At 42.7% G+C, this 27,050-nt stretch overlaps 1 protein-coding gene across 2 annotated transcripts in view; it reads right to left on the reverse strand.

Moving 5' to 3' along the window:
* The window catches only part of RORA (RAR related orphan receptor A), a gene marked incomplete at its 5' end in the record, with an annotated part of 669,505 nt that overhangs the window by 447,404 nt on the left and 195,051 nt on the right, over positions 1–27,050 (reverse strand). The gene's annotated exons all lie outside the window — the stretch shown is intronic.

Raw genomic sequence — 27,050 nt, forward strand, 5'->3', positions numbered from 1 at the left:
TCTTCTGCAACATTTATCTACCCGTTGCATTGGCTACCTAAGAACCTAGGTTGCAGCCGCTTACCTACAATATTCTCATTATCTTAAGCTCAGCTCCTACTGGGATAGAGGTAACCTTTCTAAGTTGAAAGAGCACTTTGAAAGGTGAAGGTCTTTGAAAAATGGCTAATGTGTTCATTCTTCTAGCATATAACATACTCCAAGGATCCTATCGGGTAATTCATATATAGGATCTCATTAATTCACTGCACTGTTGTGAGGAAGGTAGAAATAACCCCCTTTTACAGACCAGCTAAGTTAGAAAGTACATTACAGACCTGGGATCTAGCTTCAATGTTTTAGGCCTGACTTTACAATCAATACCTCATTTAATTCTCAATTCAACCCAGTCCAAACTTTCCCAAGGGATCTAACTTCAAACTTTTAAGCCATTAGGAAGAGCATTTGGAATTCTTAACTGGGCACCTACAAAATAGTGCTACTAGCAGGCTGGTTATAAAGACAATTTAGGGGATGGTTCTCTATCTACCAAAAATAATTGATGAAACATTTTTCCCTTTAGTACTCCTCTAACATAATTTTCAAAAGGAAATAAAATACAATCTCTATAGAAAAAAATCCTAAAACCTATAAAAGGGGAGACAAAACCTTAGTATTATCCTCATGTGACTTAAGACCACTAGAACCACTTGGTGACACTTTGGATTAATGAGAAAATCAATCTGAGAGCAAATGAAAATCTAGTATTTTGCCTAAATTTGATCTAAACAAACAGGATTATTTCTAAAAGTCGCCTTCGGGAAAGAGAGATCACTAAGAGTGGTCATATGGACTGTTTGGCATTTATTTACTGTTGAACCTCAGGTTTCAACTAAAAGGGAATAGAAGGGACTGTCAACAGTCCTGATGGGAAGATCTAAAACATCCCATGATTTCTTCTTTATTTTTTGCAGACTTCAGTGACTGTAAGACTCCCAGGCTTTCTTCTGAATCCCCTCAAATGTGTATCAGGCAGGTATCCTGATACCAATTATCTTTAAAAGGACTGAATGGAATGCAAGTAACAGGCCTAATGGACACGTGCCCTTCCTCCCCTGACCAGCATTTCAGCAGCCCCAGGAGAATGGGGTCTCAGCTGCATTTGTCCGTCTTGTGCCTGTCCTGCTTCCATCTCCGGCTCTCCCTGTCTCTTTGGGGTTTAGCTCTTCCTGTCCTTTCAGGAGTATCTGAAAGCAACTCCTATCCTTCTATCCAGAAACTGATATGATTATAGCCCAGGAATAGTGGACTAGAGAGCTGTGATCCAGAAATGAAGTGGCCCAAGCATGGGGACTAAGACGCTGGGCAGAGCTCTGCAGGTGAGATTGTGACCAGAATGAAGACATCTCAACATATGTCTTATTTCGGTCCTTCCCTGCCCTCATCCATTGTAACCACGGGCCTGAAAGAGCTCACGGGCCTGCTGGAGGAAGCCAACTTCATCACCCTTTTGAAGACCCTTCATTTTAACAAGTATGGTTTTCCATTGGGGCCTTGGGTGTCAGGGGCCAGAAGCTTTAAAAAGGAAAGAAAGAAAAAACTCAGGAAGTGGTGTAACAAAGGCCTGATTATAAGGGAGGAGTCTCTCTCTACAGACAGGTCACTGGAAGGGCGCCGAGGGCTCTAGCCGCATAAAGGAAGAGATGGTTATAAAAAGATTTTTACAAAAAGAGGAGGAAGAAAGAGGCATGGCAGTGGGGACCACGAGGGGTGGGGCAGAGAATAGGGAAATGAATAAGAATAATGACTTAAAAGCTTTTTTTTTCTTCTGGTTCTCTGCTTCCCTTTCTGCAGATGCTCAGCTGAGCCAGTGCAGCTGGCTCCCTGACAAATGTGGAAAAATCAGCCAATTTGAGCTGGTTGTTAGCAGTCCTGGCACAGAGGCTCAGATCATTGCGGGGCCGCCTCAGGTGTGGCAGCAGGTCTTCGGAGCCATTGCTGAGGGGTCCTGGGCCAGCCCGTGGCCTCCTGGCCTCCAGGATCCTACCAGAGCCTCTTCTACCGCCTGCTCCATTCTACCTCCTGGCTCGATAAAGGTGACCTTGGAAGAGGGATCTTCCTCTATTGGTTCCTCTTCCCCTCCCCAGCACCCTCCTAACTGACAAGTTCTCTCCTCCCTCCAAACTGGTGGGATTTCCTCCTGCTCGCTCAGTGCAGCAGCAGGACTCTGGCCGCCAAGCGCCGGAGCACGCCCGATGGCCCAGCTCAAGGCCCCAGGAAGCACCTGAGGCATGTGCCCTTCCCATCCCCGCCCTGAACCAGCGGGTGGACCCCGCAGAACACGCTGGCGCTTCCCCGCAAGCCAGCAAGGCTTCTTCATAGGTGTAGAGCACGCCACGCACATTTATTTACATATTATTATGTCTACACAAAGAGCATGAACATGACAAAAGGAGGGCACATCTGGCCATTCAGCTCAAGCAAAGCAATTAACACTGTGAGTCAAGTTCAAGGTAAAGTAGAGGTGCAAGTTCCTTACCTACTAAATTGCCCACTTTTTCTGTGATTCTTATTTATGGATTATTTGATAATTAAACAAAAAGGACAACAACAAGGAACTACGATAAGTCAGTCCTCACTTAACGTCATCCATTGGGTCTGCAACTAAGCACAAAGACGTATAAGGCAATCAGCTTTACCACAGGCTAATTGATAGGAACAAGAATTAAGCTCCTAGAGCATCTCATCAACGGTATAACGAAACTGCATCGAATGAAATGACCTTACTCGAGGACCTGCTGTACTAAAATAAGTGCTTACATAAGGGAAGTTTCTAGAAGGATAAAAATGTTCTACGTCCTGTTTTGAGTGGTGGTACATGAACGGATACAATTGCTGAAGCTCACTGAACTGAACGCTTAGGATTCGGTGCATTTTATTGTATGTTCATTATATCTGAGTAAAATTTTAAGTGCAAGTACCTATGTTCCACAGTAACACTCACTGTCTACATAATGCATCTGTACCAGCACACTGAAGTGGCCGCTACTGTGAAGGTACACAAGGAAAACATCCATGGAGTCACTGAGCAGTTGTCCTTTACATAATGGAATATTTGCAAAAGAACTGAAAGTGATTCCTATTCGATGCTTTAATAATCCAGAGTAGCTCAGAAAATGTTTGAGGAGGGAGAGATGATATTGTTTTATGTTACATACAAGTTGACTAGTTACTATTCTCCTTATAATCTGTAAGTAAAGTATGTCAGGCACTTGGCTTCATTGGTCTCAAAAGCCTTAATGCGGGAAGTGCTGTCTGGGAGTGTAGAGGGAAGAGCAACAAAATTGGTTTGTCTGAACTATACTGATTTGCAGGTGACATGAGCACATTTGTTCAATTCCAGAAGAGAGCGACAGACTGTCAGAGGTGAAAAGGCACTGGGTTACGTGGTCTATGCAACTCATTAAATCCATATAAAAATCAAGGCTCAGAGAAGGAAAGGGTTTGCCTGAGAACACACAGATGTGGGTCTTCTGGCTCTCCAGTCTATATCTCCTTCCAGTTTTGCATTACTCTTGTTTTAAATGCCATCCTCTACTAAGATTTTAAAGCAAATACTATATTTATATCTATCCTCAACTAACTACAAAGTAATATTTTTACCAAATAATATTTTAAAACAGCTTCAAAAAATGTTTTTCCCCTGAGAATGGTTGCTCAAGTAAAGTGTTTTTAAAATTAAGATAGTCTAGTGTTATACTCAATTACTCATGTCTATCTTTGTAGAAAGTACTCATGTATATCTTCTCAATAATAGTTATGGCTTTTAAAAATTCTAATTCATGTTTGCTGATATCCCATGCCTAGAACAGAAGATTCTCAAAAGCACTTTTATCACCATAAACCCACATTTTCTCCCATTTGGACCTCAATGCTTCCTTTGACTTTGCTTCAGTGACTGGGCAAGTTATCCTTCTCTCAGTAGCTTTAAGAATTGCTAGTGATAAGGTAAAAGCCATAATCCCATGGAAAGTAATTATTATATTTAATTAAAAAACAAACCAATACTCTTGTTCATGTCTTCAACACAGTGTTCATGTAGAGAGTGAGCCACAATGAACAAATGCTAGTAGGGTGTTGGTATCCCTATCAGCCACACTAAAGGAGGGGGGCGCTACTGCCCACAAGCAGAAATGAACCCAAGAGATGGGGTTAGTTTGGGGGATCCAGGCCTGATGACCAGCCACACTGGATTCTACTATAGTGACAGCACCACAGAGCTAGAAGGGAGCTGAAAAATCATCGCGTGTGGTAGAAAAAACAAAATTTCTTTTGAAATTAAATTTTATACAGACTAGGTCTTATCCAGGCTTCCTGTACAAGAGTATGCCGGGGACTCAGCCTTCAGCAGAGCCCATGGCACCTCTGACCATGCAGATGGAAGAGAAGGGAAAGGGGAAATTTTGCTCTGGGCTCCTGTTTTTTCCTGCCAGCTTCAAAGCAGACTCAACCCTTTCTGAATATGGCTGAGTCATGAAAACTGACTTAGGGCCATTTAGAAGTGCATCAGATTCTGGGGGCAAATTCCAAATAGACTTTATATGTTAAAAAAATGAAAACAGCTAAATTGTATCCTAACAGAACCACTTCGAGGGGCAGGAAGACTTGCTGCGCAGCAATGTTCAGCGTTCAGAGCCGACCAACAGCTGGAAAAGCAAACTGTTCCTTAGTGTGAACATTCCGTAGTTCAAATCGCTTAACAGATGTAAAATTATAGGATAAACTTAGCATTTAGATGTTTTTTATTATTAGCTAAAAAGATCTTTTTGGAAAATACATTTGATGTTTAGTACTTCTTGATGACTATGGCAAGAATTTTTTAAATGTTCATTATACTAAATAAAAATGTTCATTATGCTAAATCATACTTTAATCAGCTTAACATGAGGCGTATACAGGTTTACCTAAGATTAACTAGACATTTTAAGGCACTAAATATACACATTTAAAGTTGGGGAACAGATTGTCCTACTGATCAGCCAACTAACGTAAAAGATGAGAGGCACCAAGGCTAGAAAAGATATCAGATGTTAAGTGAACATTCTGTAATTGAGATTAATTGATAATTAATCGTGCTGGTGAGAGAACTTTGAAGTCCAGGGAGGCCCAGGATCACAGGCTCAGAGACAAAGAGTACCTTGTCCAGGGAGAGTGCTTGGGATGGGGGAGAGGCCGTGCTGGCTACGCCCCTCCAAGTAGAAGCAGAGCAAGTTGAGAGGATTCACGCCAGAGGAACAGAGGCCACTAGCTAGATGGAAAGCGGATATGGTGAGGAAAGGGCAACTTGACGACTCTCATCAAGCATGTGATTGACTTTTTTAAGAGGCTTTAAGAAAATCAAGTGAGAGCAAGAGAAATTCAGGTGGGCATTTGGGGAGGGAAGTGAGGCAGTGATCAGCCAGGAAATTAGGAGGCCTGGGTGGACCTGTTGTCACTAACAAGTGAGGAGACCTTGGATAAGCATCTCAACCTCTGTAGGCTTCAGTTTCCTCATCTGTAAGGTATAAAGGTTGCAGCAAATGACTTCCAACATTCCAGCTCAAGAGGATCTTTTAATTAAAAATAAGCTAAAACACAAACAAACAAAACACCTCTTCCAGAGGAGAAGGTTAATAAAAAGTATCAGGAAGGTTGTGGACACTCCATTTTTTGAAAATATATTTTTATTAATTTCAGAGAGAGAGAGGAAGCGAGAGGGAGAGAGAGAGAAACATCAATGATGAGAGAGTCATTGATCCACTGCCTCCTGCACACCCCCGACTGGGGATCGAGCCCGCAGCCCAGGCATGTGCCCTGACCAGGAATCGAACTGTGATCTCCTGGATCCTAGGTCAATGCTCAACCACTGAGCCACGCCGACTGGGCAGGGACACTCCATTTTTAATTTCCTTAATAAAAGACAAATGTCTAACCCAATGGTTTCTTGAGGGTCCCTCCCCACACTCTGGACAGCTTTTTCATTAAATTGCTGGCCTGCCACTACGTCTGTCACTGCTTGGATAGAGACAATATTAACCAATGCATGGACTGTTGGAGGAAATGATGTTTTTGCAAAATGAGTTACTAACCCTTGTGGGAGGGGAAGAGTAGGCTCTAAAAAAGTCAGTAATAACTTCACTTAGAGCTCAGCTCTCCACTGGGAATATCAACCACATAACAGTGTTCTTGCTGGCTGAGTAAGGTACGGGCTCCAAGAGGCAGAGAAAGCATTCAAAGTTGACATTTTGGAGCCCAAGGAAGGAAACTGGCATGTCAGTCATTGTTCTGGGCTAGTTTGCTTATGACGGATTGCAGCCTTACCATGCCACGGGGAGATGGGCATTTCTTATCTCCTTGTTGTAAGTGAGGATCTAAAGTTCAGAGAGGTGAAGAAGCCTGCTCCAGGCCACATGGGCAGACTGCGGAGACCCCTTTCACCAGACATCTACAGTGAGCTCCATCCTAGACACTGTGGGACACGCGGGAGAAGCCAACGCGGTGCCTGCCTGACCAGTTTACTTTCTAGTGAGGAGAAGGGGAGCAGCTGTACACACACAAGCTAATGATGAAGAAATACTTAGTAGTATGAAATATGACAATAATAAAGCCAGGGAATATGACAGAGAGTGACCGAGGGGCTACTTCTATGTGGTGAAGGGAAAAAGACCTCTCTGAAGAGGTGACATTTAAACCAAGAACAGAATGACAAAAGGCCCCAGCCATGTGAAGATCTGGGCAAGAGTCAGATCAAGTGAGTGATGAAAGGGCACTGAGTACAGAGCGGAGACAGCAAACATCGAACAGTATCTGAAGAGGCAACTGACGGACTAGAGGGGCCGCTGGGAAGCTGGCTGCTGCCTAATAAGCCCCTCTCTCTGCCAGGCTGTTGCAGTGGGTTGGCTGGCTGGGTTCAACCTTGTCTTTTAATAGAAGCAATGGGAGGGAAACAGAAGCCCTGTCCATGTAACACTAGCCCCCGCATCTACAAAGAAGGGGTTTCTCATAGCAAGGCTGGGCACTGCATCTTACCACCCCAAAAGTTTCAAATTTCTTTCTGCTTTCTGTGCCAACCCTACGTCCCAGCTTTCATCTGCCAGGGAAAGCTCTGCCAGTGTGTTGGAGCTGCAGCAGCCGAGCGGGTAAGCCACCTCTAGGTAACACGGAGCAAGGGAGGGAGGGAGAAACAACATCCCACTGCGATCCCAGCCGTATTTCTTCCACATGGCAAGTTTCATTTTGTTTAATTTAACAATAAACTCATTATATTAACTCAATTCAATAGAAGCAGCAGGGGGAGCTCTCCTAATTTAATCTTGGGCTTTTGAGGAGCCTTGCTCAGTGCTAAAACAATGCCGTGCAGAGAGATTAAAGGGCTTGTATCATATTGAAAAAATACCTTGGAGTTTCTGAATGCAGCCTACCTGTAATTTAGGAACTAGTCAGCCCATTTCTTACTTTATCCAAAGCATCATCTGGTCAGAGAGCTAATCTCTGCAAGCAAATCACTCTTACGAATGATGCCACTTTAGGGTTTAAACTCCGAGAAGCTATCCTTTCATCCTTGGAGCTGATGCTCCAATTCGAAAAGGAGTTATTGGATGCACCCAGTCAGGGAATATAAATATCTGGAGCTTACCAATGTCATAAAACTGGTTTTCTGTAAGTCACTTGAAAATACAAGGATGTAACTATCTAGCATTCATTATGATAAGCTATATAGCATGCAGCCAAAAAAAAAAAAAAAAAAGGTTGGTTCTGATTATAAACCAATATAAAAAAGAATGTCTATACTTTTAAAAAATCTTGAGTGATGAAAAAGACTACACAATCTGCTGATCTAGTGATTTGAAATCTGGAGATTTCCAAGTTCTCTCTCTCTCTCTCACACACACACTCACACATACACACAATGGCTGGAGACCAAACAATGGTTTTTGTCCCCAGCTGGCAAGAAAAATTAACACACTCATTAATTAGGATCCCGTTTATGCTGGTATTGAATGTATATGAATGCAGGCCCACTCAAGGACTCCAGCTGGGAGATGCCAACTTTGGAAATTCAAAGACAAACTAGATTTATCGTTGGTGTCTACATATGCTTAGTGGGGTCACGGTGACCACGTGGGCTTGTATCTGTGAGGCCTGTGAATATTTATTTAATCTATTTAGTCAAGCAACTTTTAAAGTTTATTTCATGTTCTTTTAACTACAACATGCAAAACAAGGTCAGGCATGGGAGGTGGGAGAGAACAGAGCCAGCTTTTAGGAAGAAATTATCTTTATCCCAGATGGCTTTTAGAAGAAGAAAGAAATGCTGAAATGTGAGAAAAGGTACGGATAATAGTTCCAATTCACTCCAGCAGCGGCTAACAAGGCCTGGCCTCTTTCCCTGGTGGGAAGGAAATGAACAGGGAAACGCTGGGGGAAAGCACAGGCCGGGCCCTGGCTGCCGGGCCCCCATCTCTCTCTGTCTCTCTCACACAGTCTCTCTCAGTCTCTCTTTCAATCTCTCTCTTTCAATGAGAAATTTTTTGTCGAGGTCAAAAAAGAATTTTTTTAAGGGGGAAAAACCCCATAATCCCAATGTGGAGGGACTGAAGCAGCAGGGAGTTCTGTTGCAGGTTTCAGATCTCTGAGTGGACAGAACTCAGACAAGATGAGGTTTCGACTCTGCCAAGTGAGAAAAATCCTTCTCATCCTGTCAAATTGCAAACAAGATTTGCCCAGGTGTAGGACATTTTCTTCTATGATTTCAATTCGTTGTTAAGCATTGGCTTTGTTTATGGACAGCACTTTCTGTCACAGAATAGGATTTGCCAGAGAGAGGGGCAGGGTGGAGAGGGAGTGAGACAGGGACAGAGACACAGAGAGAGAAACTAATACCAGAATACAAATAACACAGCAAAAGGGCACATCCTATTATAAGGTTCTTTATGTTCAAAACGGAGTTTTATTTTCCCCATCTAAAAATAAGCCTGTGACCTTCTGTATTTCTGTATTTTGTATTTCTCCGGGCCATATGTATTTATGCAACGTCCAGAGTCCCGAGGCACATCGTGCAGAGTGAGAGCTGACGGCTGCCTGGTCCAGGTCCCCGGAGCTAAGAAGTACACCTGTCAGAGAAGCAGCAGCCAGATTCAAAGAGGAAGAATCCACAGAGCCCTGGGAGGGCACTCTGAACCCCACTTCCTCTGTCAGTTATTGATTAAACCTCTTATGCATACACATTGGCTCCAGGAAAAGCTTAACTTTAATTTTATGCCTCCTACAGAAAAGAGAGGGATACAGACTGCGAGTAAATACCACCAAGCACCACAAGAGGAACAAACACCTGCACGCATTTTCATTGTTAGGTTTTTTAAGTCCAAAGAAATAAAAAGGAATGTCAAGCCTCACTTATAATCAAAGAAATGCAAACTGTGTTATACTTTAAAATCTTATCCAATTAGCAAAGATGAAAAAGAAAGATAATACCAGGTTGGTGAGGGTTAATGCAAACAGGCACTCCCACGTCTATTTAGAGTCAGAATATAAATTAATAGGGTTTAGCCTGGCCGGGTCAGGGCACATGCCTGGCTTGTGGGCTTGATGCCCAGTGGGGGGCTTGCAGGAGGCAGCCAATCAATGATTCTCTCATCATTGATGTTCTATCTCTCTCTCCCTCTGTCCTTTCCTCTCTCTGAAATCTATAAAGATATATTTTTATAAAATTAGTAGAGTTTAGAGTCCTGAAGTTAAATTGGGCAATGCATTGGAAATGACTTGCACTAAAATTGCACTTTTAGCAGTTGATTTTATCAGTCACTTTCAGTTCAGCACAGTATTGCTTAGGAAAGCAAATTGTTGGAAACAAAGTGTTCAACAGTGGGACAATCAGTGAAGTCAGTTGTGTTATAGTCCCACAATGGATGTGATTAAAAGCTATGCTTAGAGCAATACTAAGCAATGAAATGGATAAATGTTCAGAAAAAGTTACTAACCAAAAAAGTCTAAAAGCTATCTATCATCCATCTATCTATCTATCTATCTATCTATCTATCTATCTATCTATCTATCTACCTACCTACCTACCTACCTATCATCTATCTATCTGCGTACCTACCTACCTACCTACCCACCCACTAGGCTTCCCGTGTGCTAAGCATGTAACACTCATAACAACCCCAGGAAGTAAGTACTATTATCACCTTGTCACAGATAAAGATACTGGTGAGTGGGGGTGTGGAAATTTAAACCCAGGTGGGGCTGGTCTAACTCACACACACCCACTCTCTGCCGTGAGAATGAGAGTGTGTGAGTGTATCCCGCACCCTTCCTCACAACTATATACACTCTAATCTGTAACCATATCTGAGTAGTAGGCTGGGATGACTTTTGTTCACCGCTTAATGCTCTTCTCTCTGTGTGTGTTCTATGATTTCTACAATGAACATGTGTTTCTTTCACCACTAAGAAAAAAAATAAACTTAGCTCTTCTTTTCAGATGATATTCTGATTATGATCATCTGACTCCTTGGGACTCAGGAGGACTCAAGAAGCAGCAGGAAAAAAAGAAGAGGCAGAAAGTGGCTAACGGACTCCTTTTCCCAGATGGACTGTGGAGCCAGGCACAGCCACTTACTGACTCTGAGCCATGGGAAGGGTCACCTTGCCTCTGCAATGTAAAGTGAGAATTAATGTGCTCGGGCGTGTAAAACCACCCCCACGCAACACTTGCTCAGTGGGTGCTGCTCCCCTCTCTCTCGCTTGTCTTCTGGAACACACCAATTCCAGGAGCGGCATTCTCCAGGCTCTGACCCATACAGTTTTCATTGTCTTAGGGAAGACAGTTGACCTGAAATCAAAGGGAAATATATTCTGCCTGAAGAATTCTTTGCCAGTGTCTGTTAGGTGCAACTGGGCTTCCCTCCCCTCCCAAGTTCTAGCCTTCTTTAAATTCTAGTCCTTGGTTTTTGAAGGTTTTTTCTCTCTCACAGTGGTCTTCACAAACTAGGGAATGTAAGTATTACCTGAAGTGTCACAAAGGTCCTTCCAAGAAGTACATGGACACAGATAGTGTTCAGGGAATTAACTCCCAGAATCTCCATTTCCCTAAGATTTTTTCCTAAATTTGCCTGAGAATGCATCTTTTCAAATCATCTGCCTCCTACTGTGTAGGAGAAAGACATGGCTCTCCTTACAAATCGACTGTACCATGCTGCCCAGAGCTCTGAGCAGCACTGGAGTGGCCCAGAAAGGACCAATCTGACATATGGGATAAAAGTGATCCACCTGTAATCAAAGTGGGTGCTAAATCCCAGAGGGTGAGGGCTTTTGTAAAGAGTTAGAAATAGAGTATTTTGACCAGTTTGGGAAATTCAGAGGTGAAGTGGGGTGGTGAGAATGATGATAATTATGGTTTCACTACCTCTTCTCCTCTATTCCTCAACTATTATTAGAGACCCCATTAGAGCAAAGAGAGTTAATGAGAACCACTGTGCAGCCTTACTGCATCCAAGCCACAAGTTCATGGTCCCACAGCTCCATTCCTCGATCAGTGTCTCTCCATCTCTCACCTTCTCTCTCTCTCTGACCAATATTTAATTTCCCCTCCAAAATACAAAATGTTCAACAGTGGGACAATTTTACATATGTGTGTGTGTGTGTGTGTGTGTGTGTGTGTGTGTGTGTGTGTGTGTGTATGAACTCTGTCCTCATAGAACTATATCTTCATCAAATTCTATGTTGAAAATTTGAATTCAGGAGTGTCCTGGCTGTTACAGGGATGCATATGAACATGTTAAAAACTATTTTCATTGAAAAATCAACTCGGGCTTTTTCTGACACAAAATAAATCTGACTTGGCTGGTTGATAAATGATGAGGACAACCAGGGTATATTATCTATGCACTGAATGAACTAAATCTTCAGATCCAAGGATTAATGAGTACTGTATGTGCTTAAAGGATGTGACTAAAGCATTTTTACCATAATTCTATTAAAAATATTGTGTGGCAGGCAAAAGTATATTGAAATGACCAACATTTCTGAATTGCTAACACTTTCTAAGTAGATCAAGTTAAACAGCATGTCATGAAGTGAAAGAGTACATAATTTTTAGTCATTTAATTCCTTGGTAAAACCTTGTGATGTACACATCAAGAAAGGAGACGACTCTAATAGGTGCCCACCGATTCTTTGCTTTCCACAAAATCAGTGGAAGAACTGATCACTTTACTAGCAGAGAGATAAATAAATATTGCTGCTGGTGGTGGTTTGTTTTTGAAGTATAATTCAGAAGTTCAAAGATAGAACTGACATTGTTCTAAAAGAACTCCATCTGTCCCATCACACAATCTGTAGACAATGTTTCTCACCATTTACATCATTAAAAACTACAACTAGGAATGTAACTGATGTTGAACCTTTAGCAATAAAAAATGTTCACTCATGGGCTGAAATAATTGAAAATAAAGCCCCATCCATCTCATTAAGAAATCATTTCCAATAAATTTTTACTTCTTACCTTTAATAAGTACTTATCAAAGTGTTTAATACATTTATGTTGTTTTGATTAACTTTGACTAAAATCATTGTAATGATAAATCAGTTTAGAAGACTTTTTATTACTTAGAGCTTTATGATCATGGAACGTTTAAAATGAAAATTTATTTTCATACATATTTTTATTTCAAAGGATTATAAAAGCATTATCAAGAAAAGAGTTTTAAGCACAAAAATATATAACATGAGGATAAAATTCCACAGGGAAAATGTAATAGAAATACAAGTTCAAAGAAGAAAAAAAAAAAGATGTAAAATGTTGAGTATTAAAGAGCAGCTTGCTCATGTATTTAAAAATAAATGAAGGATGGTAAATATTCACTCAAAATAGTACTTAGATTTAGTTTTATTTTAAAATGTCAATATTTATAATTCACCAGGAATTATATCTGTTGCTACTATTTAAACTTATGATGAAAAATTCAAATAGATATGCATATGCAAGAGGGGATTAAACGACCAAAAAAATTGGAATTCACTTTCTATTATATTTCATGGCTATCCTGTTTCCTTTATGAGACCCAAGAGAATGGCATTTGTTTTACTGAGTTTAAGGGGGCTACAGAAAATACTTGATTTAATCCTTTCAAGAGCTCTGGCCACACTCCTGCAGCCACAGGCCAGGTGTCGGCTGGGTCCCCGTGGAGGTGGCGCAGGTGCTTAAAACACCTGAACAGGGACGAGCATGGGGCAGCTCTGAGGACTAGGACGTCTGCATTGGGTCTTTCCCTGATGGGTGGAAGAGATCTGACTCACAAAAGCAAAGGAAAACTACATTTCCCGCCTGTATGACTTAAAGCTATCATCAAGTAATTTATATGTATCGCTTGCAAGAATGAAAGAAGTTCTATGAAAAAATTAGCATGCAGAAATTCTCTTTTGGCCATGCCTTACTATTTACCACCTTTGAATGCTTTATCCTTGATTTCATTAGACAAAAATCCCACAACTAAGTGCACTATGTTATTTAGAAAGATGCATGCACACACCAACACCCAAACAATGAAAAAAGACTTGGAAATAAATGACATGGAAGAATTACAGGGGCACATATGCAGCCTTTCCTCCTCTCTGCCAACTCTGACCAGAGGCAAGTTCAAGAATAGAAAGTTACCCATTTGATGTAATCAGACAAAGGCTGCAAAAGGTACCAAGTCCTGTCACTTGCCATCTTGAATACTCCTTAGCCTCTCAGAGCCTCGGTTTCCTTATCTTTAAAGTGGAATTCAAAACAGACACCTTGCCTCCTACTTCACAAGACTGCTGCAAGTAGCAAATTAGAGTTGAATCCAAAAGAACATTATACATCATTATTGACTCGTCACTTTGAGTCTTAAAAGTTTTCTGTGCCAAGACTTTTGTAAGAAGAACCTAACTCGGTGTTCTCCATTCCATTCTCTGTCCTGATGTTACCTCTCTTTCCTTTATAAAGCAGCACATTTGGGTAGAAGGATGGATAGAGAGCATTGCCATTGATGTCATACACACAAAGCAAAAACTTATTACAGGGAGAATTCACATTGCAAAGAAAAGTGAGGCTTGCCGCCCTGGTTCCACTACAATGAAACAAAGAGCCATGACTCTGGGCACAGTCCTATTCTTAAAACAAGTATGGTTTGGTGAGGACAGTTACACTAAGATGAAAGGTGTCTCTACCTTGATTCATCCATATGACACAGGAAAGAAAAACTGGCAAGTGAACATTCACCTTAAGGTAAAGACTAATCACTGAATTTAAGTCAGACGGGCTGCCTGAAAGCTGTAAACACCAATGAGAAGCAGAAACATCTGATTTGTCCCATGTTTAAAACTCCTCACAAATCTTGATACCCAGAGAGCCAAGGTCACTTAACACTTCTTAAATTGATCTTTATACGTAATGCCAAAGCTCTCTCATGAGATAATACATTATAAGCCTTGACATCATTAACCTGGACAATTGACACTTAAAAGAATCCTAATTCATTAATTTGATAATTGATGTTCATTGCTTTGGACATGGACTTCAACACTGTCAAGCTAGTGTTTATGTGTAGGAAATAGAGACCAAAATAGAGTATGTAGCTGTGCAGATCTGGCCAAGGCTTGGGGGGAAAAAAATCTGCGTTTTAAAATTCTCTGAACATGAAAATGAAAAACACAACTAATAAACAGTTGTGTCGCCTTTTAGTCTTTGCCCCCAACTGTATTGCTTCATTTTTAACATATGTTTAACTGCTATTTTTTATTAAACTCATATTTAGGCAGAGAGGAACAAGCTTACCACATATGCTTTGGGTTATATACTAACTATTCCCTGTCAGATGGTGAGTTAAAAAGAAAAGACACTGGGAGAGAATTAAATTTATGTCTAGCTTATGAAAATCCCTAGCTTTGGGGGAGAAAAATCTATGCTTGATAGAATTTGGGGTACTTTCTATACAGAATTCTTTAAGGCACACTGGAAACAGAATATAATATTGTCATGGAGATTCAAATAGCATCAGCTTGGGCCCCATCTAAGAGGTCCCTGCAGTACCAGAATTACCCTTTAAGTGGCCATGTATAAGATGGTACACACCCTAGACCCAACTGTCGACTTATAAAGTTCTGGTGAAAATTAGTGGCCTGGTACTATTAAGACTTCGATATAAGGGGGTGCTGTGTAATGCGTAATAAACAATAAGAATGGCCCATGGCCTTCTAGAGCTTGGAGAGGAGCACTCTTGCTAACACCAGATGAACTTGCTCCTTGAGGTGCTTCTTTCCCATCCGCTTACATCATGATCCCGGCCCCTTGGTTCTGTTTTGCTGTTGTTCTAAGACACTGACATAGACTCCACACATCCTTCTGATTAAGCCAAGCACCGTCACCCACATCATGTCACTTAAGCTTTCCTCAAGGCTTGTTACAGGTACTCTCACATGTCAGAAAGCAATCTGATGAAGGCCAAGTGATGAGTCAAAGGAGCAGAGCTGGGAACCGAACCCAGATCTTCTGATTCCAAGTTCAGTTCTCCTTCCTCCTGCTCATTCCACTGCACACACATCTAGCCTCCGATCCTTTCTTTCCTATCTCAGTTTCATATGCCTTTCCTTCTCTTCCCACTACCTGTATCTTTCAAATTCTCTCTTTAGCTCTTCTCTGGCTTTATAATCCATTATCTCAATAGATTACCCAATCTATTCCTCACTGTACAGGTACTGAAGCTCCTGAACCCTCAGGAAAGAATGGAAATTCGGGAAGAAACTGTAATAATAATGATATCCTATAACAAATGATGTCAAGACTAATAAAATGACAAAGGTTTTGCATTTGTTGTTTATTTTTAAATGTACAAATCTTGTCTATTTTATGTGAGAATAGTAGTTTGAAATAAAAACTGTAATCTAAAGAGGAAACAAGTGGCATTCCCTTCTATTTTCTCAAGGGAGATATTGGGAAAATACTCTTATTGAGAGTATATTTGCAAAAGCTTTCCCTCACATACAAAAAGTATTAGCTACTTGACACGTACAAAGCAGATTGAATGACTCGGGCCATTGCTCGGTATCTGGCATTTACTAGGGTCACTTGAGCTATTTTGCTTTCTGAGGGTTTAACCCCAAGCAGGGTATGTTTAGCCAAGCTGGCTGCAAGTGCCCACTTAAGGATTCTCTCAGCAAACACGAGTAAACATTCTTCAGGTAGAGGTTATGCCAGGGAGCCTCAACAGGACTGATGCATTAACTTCCAGAGAAAGTGCCGTGTTTTCTCCACAGCTTAGCTCAATTTATGTCTCCATCAAAGGAACAAAGAGCTAGAAGACGACCTGGCCCAGCGACTGGCAGGGAAAGCCCGGGGATGCAGTCCAGGCCTCCGGGGGTGCAGGTCCCCTCCCGGGACCGACCGGGAAGGGCTGGGGGCTCTGCCGGCGGGTCGCAGGCACACGATCTTCATGCGACACCCCCACACTCCCGCGGCAGCTTCCCCACCTCTAAACTGGAAACAGTAGCAGCGCCTACCTCACAGGATTGTTTGGAGGATTAAACGAATTCATTAGCACAGACCTTAGACCATGTGCTAGAAGATGGTATTAAGTACCCGATACATTTAGCAGATAAAATCAAGATTTCCCCATTTGATCCTATTAGGACACCCACACTGGTACAACGATCTCTGCTGACAACCTTCCACCTCCCCCAATCCCATAAACACTACCCTTTACCAACACAATAACCACACAAATTAATTTGTAAGCCACCTAATGTACTTTCTCTCCCAGAAACAGGAATGCTGTACTTCAAACAAAATTCACATGTCTTAGGAAGATCTTTACGTAATTGCTTTATTAATGGTAATTTCAGGCAAGCTGGGAAATGGTTTGTGACCAGATATTCCTTTGCAAGTGCCTGGCAAATACTGTTTCTCTACAGCAGGTAATTACCTAACTTCTTGATTTGTCTGCTCCAAATATTAATCACCATCACAGGCAAATAGTATCTTGGGATGACACACTTCCCTGAAGTCTTTCCGGGGACACGTCTTCCCTTTGGTACACTGAGAATCAATTTGTGAACCAAGGGGCTGCATTCTACCTAGTTCCACAGTCAGCGAGTTGCATGTGACAAGTTACTTGATTTTTATGAGCCTCCATTTCTTCATCTGTATCAGGGGAACAATAATATGCACTCACATTACTGCAGCCCCGGTGCCAAATCCAGTCTGCCACCTCTTCTGGTAAATAAAGTTTTATTGGTTCACAGTCACACCTATCTCTTTAGGAACCATCCAGGGCTGCTTTCCTGTGTGACAGCAGAGCTGAGTGGCTGTGACAGAGATCGCACGCTTCTCAAAGCCAGACATATGAAACCATCTGACCCTCTGCAGAAAAAGTCTGTGGACTCCTGCTCTGGAAGACTGTTGTGAGGAACCAATGAAATGGCAGATCTGGAAATGCTCTGTAAACTGCAATATTTATGTGAAATGTACATTTTTATTTTATTACTGCCTTTTCGATGTTTATGGGCAATTAGTGTGCCCTTCACCCCATAGCTGCATTCCTCCCAGCTAAGCAATCCTAAACACCTCGTGTCCTTTCTGATTAGCTCAGTTTTAAATTTCTTTTATTGACCTTGTCACTGGGTGGGGTATTTTTGGACTTGCTCCAGTTCCTCCTGTTCAGTCTTCTTGTAAATTTTAATTAATGTGTAATATACTGGGAAGGCTATTATCTGGTTCTCAAGTGAAATCCAAGTTAATACAGCCAAGAACGGAGTTCGCTTTTTAAATAACAGCTCTGTAATGAAGTACTCTTGATCCAGTTGAAAGAGCACGGTCCAAAACCAGTTAAATCATTTACTAACTGTGAATAGTTGAACGAATTATTTAACCTCTCTCAGCCCCAGCTTCCACATCTATAAATAAGAGACCTCATTACACAGAGCTTAGAGAGCTAGTGTAGAGATTACCGCAGCATATTTGTAAATAAACTGACTTAGGTGGAAAGCGCTGCACACAGTAGGTCCTAGGACAAGGCTACAGATGTCTTCCTCACATCGTGGACCAAGACACTTCTCCGCCACTACAGTGCTCAGACCACTTTAAATTTGGGAGTCCATTTATTGGACATAAGTACCCTGCCTTACATTTGTCCCTATTGAACTTCAAGTTGCTTTTGATTTATTGAGGTCACTTTGACTTCTATTCCTGTCTTCTGAGGAGGTAGAATGTATGCCCTTCTGAATTTGTGTTCTGCGGACCTCATTTCCAAAGGATGAAAGAACAGGAGAAAACCCAGGCTAACGAGGGTTAGGAGGCCAGCTGTCTCAGGCAAAATTAAGTGGAGATGTGGACCAGTTATTCAAAACCCAATATGACAAAAATGTTTTGGCTTGTTACTCTCTAAGCCTTAAGAAGCAAGGTGTTTTCCTCTCCATTTGCCACTCCACACCGCAAACTAACGCAGACCAGGCCGAGGGGTAGAAAGACAAGCGGGCAGTCAAAACTAACAGCGTGGCTGGGGGGAAGGAACGAGAAACAGGACTTTGCTCCCCAGAGAGCTCTCGGAGTTTTAAATCGTGCTGCCTTACCAAGGTTTGCTTTGAGATTGTTTTAATCTGAGTCATTTTCTCTACTAAAACCTTAATTTGTCTGCTCCATTTTCCACATTTTGCTTTAGCATCTTTGATTCTAGCATTTACAGTAAGCACCAGATCTCTCCACTAGCCTGAAGCTCATTAAGCTACCGAAAAATAAGTTATAAGCACCTCATTAATTATCATCATCAAGAGAATTAGTGTGCCTATCGATAAATATTAAAGTTGCAATTCTCTCTCTAAAGAGTGTGCTTGCCATGCATAGGTATTGGATGCCTATCCATCCGAGACAGATCTCAATCACAGAAGACAAGGAAAGCCCCGATGGCAGATTCTATTTTAATCCAAAGATTTAGGGAGGGGGACTTGCCTGCCAACTAAGGATTAGCTTTTTTCCTTAGAGTCTTGCGACTTTAAAAACCAGCTAAACATGCATATAAAAATGTAAACTGCCTAAGTCAGCAGTGTGGGAATCATTTCAAATGCACTGACAAAACTGCTCTTATAAATTGAGATATTAATTCAAAAATTTTTAAGTAAAGAAAAATTAATTACATCAAAATACACAGAAACATATTTGGAGAATAGGCTTAAAAAGGAATTTCTGATTTTCTAATAAAAACAATGATTATGCTAGTCAATATTTACTGAAGAGTTAGGATATACAAGCCACTGTATTGAGAATGCACATGCTCACCTGCTGCCCCCACAATTCTAGGAGGTCTGTACTATTATTACTCACCAGAACTGAGGCTTAAAGAAGTTGAAATTTTGCTATAGATCACAAATGCCAGTTTTTAAAAATCAGCAAAATGGGAAAGGAAGAATATTCTGAGATTAGGCTCCAAATGATACAAGACAATTCCATACTTGTAAAAGAGCCACTGCAATCTTAGGTTGCATTAATGGAAGTAGAGGGTCCAGAGCAAAGGAGGTGATGCCTTTGACTGACTCCTTGGACCTCAACATCCATCTGGGGATCTGTGTTTGGTATAACAAATGGGATATGGACAAGCCAGGGGGAACGTGGCTGAGAGGGTGGAAGGACTTGAGTTATGACACCTGAGAAATGACTGAAGGGGAGCCTAGAAACAGAAGAGTACCAGGCTTTGTGAGAGACTGCAAACAGTGTAACAATAAATAAGAGCACTGGCTTGATTTCAAGTCTCATCTTGTTCTCTTATTAGCAGCAATATGTGGAGTAAGTTATTTAACCTCTCTAGTTCTTAATCTTCTCATCTGTAAGATGACACTAATATGACACCTCAACCACAGGAATTAGAGAAGATAATATAAGTAAAACACTTACCCTACTGCTAGGCACTCAGGAAGCTCAGCAAATTCTAGCCACTATTATTATTGTTGCTATCCTTGTTGTGGTTCCTAAAATAGAATAGTGATTTCCAAAATCCCGGCAGAAAACCGGTCTCCTGGGAAAAACTGGTGGGATGCCAATAAAGGCGTCATGGTCCCAACACTGTGGGAAATACCAACTTAAAGAAAATTAAGCAAGATTTTTATTCTAGGCACTGTGGCTTTCCGAGAAGAGGTAGAAGTATGTAACCATTCAAAGATGTGTTTGGTTAGAACCATTTTTAAAAAACATTCCCTGGAAAGAGAGTGTTCCCCAGAATAAGCTTTGGGTCTCATGACTACAGAAGGGCCTACACATCACAAGCCGTGTTTACCACTGTCTGATGTCCGTAAACTGCACTCCAGAGTCTGCCTGGAGCTTTCAGGACCCATAAGGGGGAACAAACTTGGGAGGTGGGCCATTGGGCAGGTTGTAACACAGGAATGTGCCCGGTGGATACAAGACATAAGACACAAGAAGGAAGCAGCTCATTGCGAAGAAACTGGCAGCACAGTCCCCTGGTGAAAGCTCACTTTTAAAGTAAAATGGCCCAGATAAACCTGAGATTCATTAAATGAGACCTGGAAATAAGGTTGCCCCACATAGATTTATCCAGAGACATATGAATGAATAAAGGAATGAATGAATACTTTTATTTCAAGGTTATCCCCTATTTTAAAACACATCATAAAAATCACACCATTATTATTACCACTGATTACCATCATTGATAAAATTATAAACAGCAGCAAAAACAGTATCAGTTGAGCCTTTCTTTCCTCAGTGGAGTGTCGCATACATCAGACCCTTTTGATTCCTATGTCCTCATTTGTTGGCTTAACCTCAAGGACTCTGTTGGAATGTGTTACACATAAACAAGTTCCAAATGAGAGAGAGGCGACGGAATACAGGACAGGCTTTGTGTAGACACGGGTTTTCACATGCTCATTCAAAATATTTGCTGTCAACATACTTGGTTAAAGTGATTGTTACATACAGCATGGCTAACTTTTTTATGTAAATGAAATGCAAATATATGCAATGTTATCTTTAATGCAGATGTAGCAGAAAGTATTAAGATATGCTGAGAGCCTAATTAGGTCCTACATCAAAAACTATATATAAACTTGACTCCAATGTCTCAGCAACACAAATTGAGTCTAGAAATCCCAGTTTGCAAGCTTAAAAAAAGAGATGTACATATATATTTTAAATCACAGTTCTTTTTCTTCTCCCTTCTCTGAGACTAAGCACTTAAAAGGATGATCGTGGACAGATATTTCAGCTCGGGAGAGGGGGTGTGAAGTGGGTGGGAAATGAACAAGTTTCTTTTGAGCAAAAACCAGGAAGCAAGGAAAGAAAACCAACCACAATCCCGAAAAAAGGCAAAACAAAGCTGGCTTGTGCTTTCCGTTTTCGTATTAAAAATGATGACTTGCCAGAAAAGCATATTTTTGCATTTATTTCCATTTCTAACCGTCCCAGAGACAGACACATGTGCATTCCTTCCTAATTGCTGGTACAGATAAACCTTATGTGACTCCCAGTTCCCCGAGTTCTCCGTGCCGATCATTCCCACAGGGGCGGGCCCAAGTTTACTGTCCTCTGAGGGCTGGAGGGATTGACAAAGCAAATAAATATCAGGCAAGTGCTGAAGCAGCACACTCAGCCTACACAGCGGAACGAGCCCTTCCCAAGCGTTCGGAAGCATTGTTTATATAGAAAGTTGGTAAAATTATTAAACTGCCTTTTCCATATATTGTGATGGGTCCCTCAAAAGAACTCGCCTGTGGAATACTTTGTTAGGCCTCTATATTTCACCATGCATAGTAGAAAAGTGTAAAATCGAATGTCTTTATAAATATAATCCAGGCTCTTCACTAACTCAGAGGAGCCTCACCTTCCGATTCCTCAGCAAAGTGCAGTGGGCTTAAAGTGACAAGCTCCTGAGGCCTCTGTGTGGCTCTAGCTGTCACCTGCTCCACGTTCTCAGACAGCTCAGAGGCCAAGAACCTCAACGGACTTATTGCCTCTTTCATTTAAGGGCCTTCCTCCCCCGCCTGCCTCACCATTAACATTCGAGGATTGCTTTAGGGATCAAAAGAGGGAGAAAGGATGCCAAAACAATCTGAAAAAGTATCTAAAATACTTCATAAATGTAAGGTGCCATGGGTCTCCAAATTGTGAGGGGATGTGTAAGGTGAAACACACATATTCTACATCACTTGTACATACACATCTCTATTTGCATTCATGAATATTTATGTGTGCATACATATCTGCACGAGCTCGTATCATATATAGGTATCGGCACCCATACATAAGTAGATGTATATATGAATACAGTAGCCTCAACCATAGATTTAAAACACATATGAGCATGCATGCATATGATGTACTTACATGTGTCCTCATTATACATACATGCTTAAGAGTATGTACTCACATGCACGCATGTGTCTCTGTGTGCCAATACACACATTAAATGTGCGCGTATCCGAGCCAGTTAACCTGTGCCCTTTGCAACACAGAGCGCAGGAGACGGCCCACGTCTAAATCGAGACCTCTGTGTCCCGGCTGAAGGGCTTAACGCAAGCAGGGCTTATCCAGCTCTATTCCCTTCTGAGTTTTCTTCCGTCTTATCTACTACACCCTCTGAAAGGAAAGATATTTTTTAGTTCTGCTAAGATCCCCAAATGCTCTTAACATCTCCAAAGCCCTCTAATACAAAAGGACCAGTTGCTGCGAGGCCCAGGACTGCGCCGGCTCCCCAGCCGCAGAGCATGCCCAGGGAATGCACACACACCACGCGGCGCAGCGCCTCGGCATTGACACGGCCGGCTCCACGCGCCCAAATGGCTAACATCATCGTGAGAACCCCGTTTGTTCTCGGCTGTGCTTCCCACACTTTAAAGCAACATATTTTCCCCATTCTGTCCTTCATCGTGCCCTTCCTTTAAAGAGGAAAAATGACTTCCCCTGGGCTCCTCCCCATTTCCTGTGGTAATTCCTGGTGCTGTCTGTCCGTCCATTATCAAGTATATAGTGAACACCGCTGTCTACTATCTGTGAGATTTTAAGGGACAAGATTTGCACCACAGACACTTAGAGGCCAAGGGACACTTCAGTCTTAGTACTGAGTAGTTTGGTTCAGATGATAAGCGCTGACGATGCTCAGAAGACGCAGACAATGCCGGGGAAGAGGTGGAAACTGAGCAGTCCTCCTGCCCAGCCCCAGCCCCACCTTCTCAGGGGCTCCTGGCTAAAGGATAAACCATTCTGCTACTTCAGGTCCCTCATGATCCCCTCCTTCACTTGGAGCACCTTGCTCTGCCTCGTTCGCACTCCACTAAGGATGACCCATCCTCGCAGCGATGCTCCCCACGGTGCCCTCGCCGCCCTCCCCCACGGCGGGCAATCGCCCTTTCACTGCAGCTCCTCCGTTCATTTCCCCAGCAGAGCACACTCCTGGGGCCTGTCCCTCTTCTCAAACACCTTCTGATTCCTGCTCTGGCATCAAGTATACCCCCATGGCCGACATACTGACTTCCCACCTGTCTTCTCCCTGTGTCCTTCACTACCCCTCTTACAGAATTCACCATCAAAAGAATGGCTAACTTCTCTCGGGAGCTCTGGATTCACACTCTGTGTCCGCGAACATCATCACCACAGAAGGTCCTTCTGTAAAGGATCCGTGAAGCCAGCCCTGAATTCCACATCTTCCTTCCAAACCCCACTGGGGCTTCCAATGTCAGAGTTCCACAAGTGGGAAAGGCTTCAGTATGACATTTTGTTTGCCCCTTTTGGGCTCCCACATTAAGCCTGCTTCCAAGAATCACCTCCACAAAGCTCCTCACACATGTTACTTACGTTCCACCCTCTCTCCCACCATCCACAGTGAGACCTCACCACCTGAGGCCCAGGATGGAAGAGCCCCTTTTGTCTCAGAAGTGAGCATCTTGCAGGGGACAGGACGCACAGGCTCTGGACACAGATGGGCCAGGCTTCCAATTCAGGATCGCTGCCTCTTCACAAACTGGCCTTGGATGTTGACTTGACCCTTTTCAGGCTGAATTTTCCCATCTCTGAAATGTAAATGAGGCTCCTTTCTTATGGCTTAAGGAAAATAATAATGCCTGGCTGTCGTTAAAACCACCACCATCTCCCTCCTCCAATCCAGTTGTCCCCCAAACCTTCACCCTCACAGGTTTTGATTCAGAATATGCTTAAAAGTCCCCTCAAATCTGTATTTTGAAAAGTTTCTCAGGGATCTTGGTGCACAATTTGATTTCAAAGACTCTGTTCTAATTCATCATAGACCTTGAAGCCAGAATTACCTCCCTAAAGCATAAGTCAAGTCATATTACACCCAAGCTAAGACAACTGCAAGGGCTCCCTATAGCTTTCTAAGGACACTTTGTCCCCGCCTCACCTATTTCCTCCATTTCCCAAATGGTCACTGATCCTTGTGCCAAAGTAGATTATTTCTTGTTCCCTATCAGTTATGATGAATTTAGTTTTAAGCATCAGAAACCCAACGGACAGTGGCTTAAATAAATAAGCAACCTCCCCCCCCCCCCAATAACATGAAGTCTAAGGGCAGATGGCTTTGTACTTTGCCTCAGAGGCTGTACAGGGGCAGGGCTCCAGGCCACAATGGGAAATTCTCTTGGTCTTCCCCTCAAGGAGATGAGGTGACAGAAGCAGCTTCGAGCATCGAGTCCACACCTCGATTCCAATGCAGGAAGCAGGAGGGCTGCACAGAGAAACTCTCCTTAAGGGCCCCTCTCTCCTGCCTCACTGGCCATGGATGCACGAGAGGCTGGGAAAGTGTTTTGTTTTGTTTTTTTAAATGTATCTTTATTGATTTCAGAGAGAGGAAGGGAGAGAGAGAGAAAGAAACATCAATGATGAGAGAGTCATTGACCGGCTGCCTCCTGCACCCCCCGACTGGGGATCGAGCCCGCAACCCGGGCATGTGCCTTGACCGGGAATCGAACCTCGGTCTCCTGGATCCTAGGTCGATGCTCAACCGCTGAGCCACGCCCAGCCAGGCTGGAAAAGTGGTCTTTACTATTGAGGCTGGCAAGGGAGAAGGGGGCTCGTGAACGGCTTCGAGTTACCAACCATTAGAGTTCCCTAATGCACTGTGGATGCCAGTGCCTGACCTCAGAATGTCCTTCCTTCCCAACCCTGCAGCTACTTCAACAATGATAGCTACCGCTTAGTGAGCTCCTGCTCCACTCGGGCAGTGCTCAAGTGCTTCCTGGGTGTCGGCTCCCAATCTTCACACTGACCCTGGGTAAGAATATTATCATACTGGCCTCACTGGTGAGGATATTGAGGCTGAGACGGGTTTAAAACAGGCAGCCTGACGCCAGATCCTACACTTCAACCACAACACAACACACACAACACTGCCTTGCAAGGAACAACTTAACTACAATGGCCTCCATGAAGAGTATCTTGTGGGCAATGCAATCCCTCTTCCTTCCTTAAACCCTCAGCTGTACTGCTATGGCCAGGGCAATGAGAGTGACCAAAAGCATGCTGGATTAATAATTACACCAGGAGGACACACTGTCCTGAGCAAAGCAGGATGTGACCATCCTCCCTGTGGTTTAACCTCCAAAAGAGTGCTGGCAGACACGTCGCAGCACATCTCACTTGCGCAATGGGGTTGTGTGGGCAGGGGCTGGGTGTGAATGGTGTGCTCAGTCCCTGGTATGCTTCACGTGGCACTCCGCTCGGAGGAAGGGCCCTTGGTCAGTTAACTGTGTACTGACCTGAGGGAGCCTTGAAAGGTGGGTAGAGCTTGTCTGGGCAAAGGACCCCAGGGTGGCAGCTGTGAGGAGCGAGTGAGGTACAAGCTCTACAGTCAGATCGCCTGTATGCAAACACCATGTCAACCACTAGCGGGATCTATAACTTGGGACAATTTAATTCATTAGTTTGTTGCCTCAGTTTTCCTATCTGTAAAATCATGATAACAAAGGCACTTACCCTACAGGATGGTTGGAACTACTATGTGTGCTATGGCCTGTAAAGTGCCCTACACAGAAACACTCAAAATGTTGGTAACTGTTAGTTCACACACATTAATTAACTGTGCAAATGTATATGAGTAGAAATGTGTGTGGCGATTGTGTCGTGCATTAAGATGTTTTAAGAAAGTAAGTCTGGATCAGATGTGTAGCTGCTGGGCTTGACCTGAAGGGCAATACCATTTTCCCAATGTTTTGAATGGAGCTGAGACCTCAGAGTGCCACCTCTGTGCTGGTGCCAGCACCATGCATGGTGCCCACACAAACAGTGTGTTGCTGTGACATCTGTTACAGACTCGGTAAGGCACAAACACATAAGACACTTAACGTATTCCATGTGACAAGGCCTTAGAAATGCCGCAATGAAAAAATAAAAGTAAAAAATAAATAATTTTTAAGAGCCACAATAACATTTATAGGGTTCAGAATGGGGAGACAGGGGTCGTATTCTGAGCCCTGCCTTGATAAGTAAAACATCTTCCTGTAATTTTGTGTTTTCAGAACTGGGTAAAAACTACAACCCCTAAGACACTTCATGGCAACTGAGGATGAACTGGTTAATTCCATTCTGAACCATATCTGTGGTCTGGCTGTCTAAACAGGGTGGGAGAAAGTAGTGTGTTGAACATAAGCCTAAGTATGCAATTTGTTTTTAGCTCCTCAGGGAAGAGATGCAGGGAGACAGCAGTGGTCCTGGTGGTAGGTAACCGACGTTTAAGAAATGACAGAACTAGATGTTGAACTTCTGCTACAATCTGTGAGACAGGAACTTGCTGGTGGTGTCCCTGCACTGCTCCAGTTAAGAGCTTTGGATATTTCTGTCTAAGCAAATTCCCTTGCAGTAGGCAGGCACTAATACAAATGAACAAGCTCTGAAAGATGCACCTTGATGCATCATAATCACAAACCTGACTTCTTTCCAACCATGATTTCCATGAGATGAGAGAGACTTCATCACACATGTTGTCTTCATCAATAGGTAACTCCCAGTAGCTCAAGAAAAAAATGAAAGCATCCAAAGTATGTACACCAAT

This window comes from Miniopterus schreibersii (genome assembly GCF_964146895.1).
Source record: "Miniopterus schreibersii genome assembly, chromosome: 1".
Classification (NCBI taxonomy): Eukaryota; Metazoa; Chordata; class Mammalia; order Chiroptera; family Miniopteridae; genus Miniopterus; species Miniopterus schreibersii.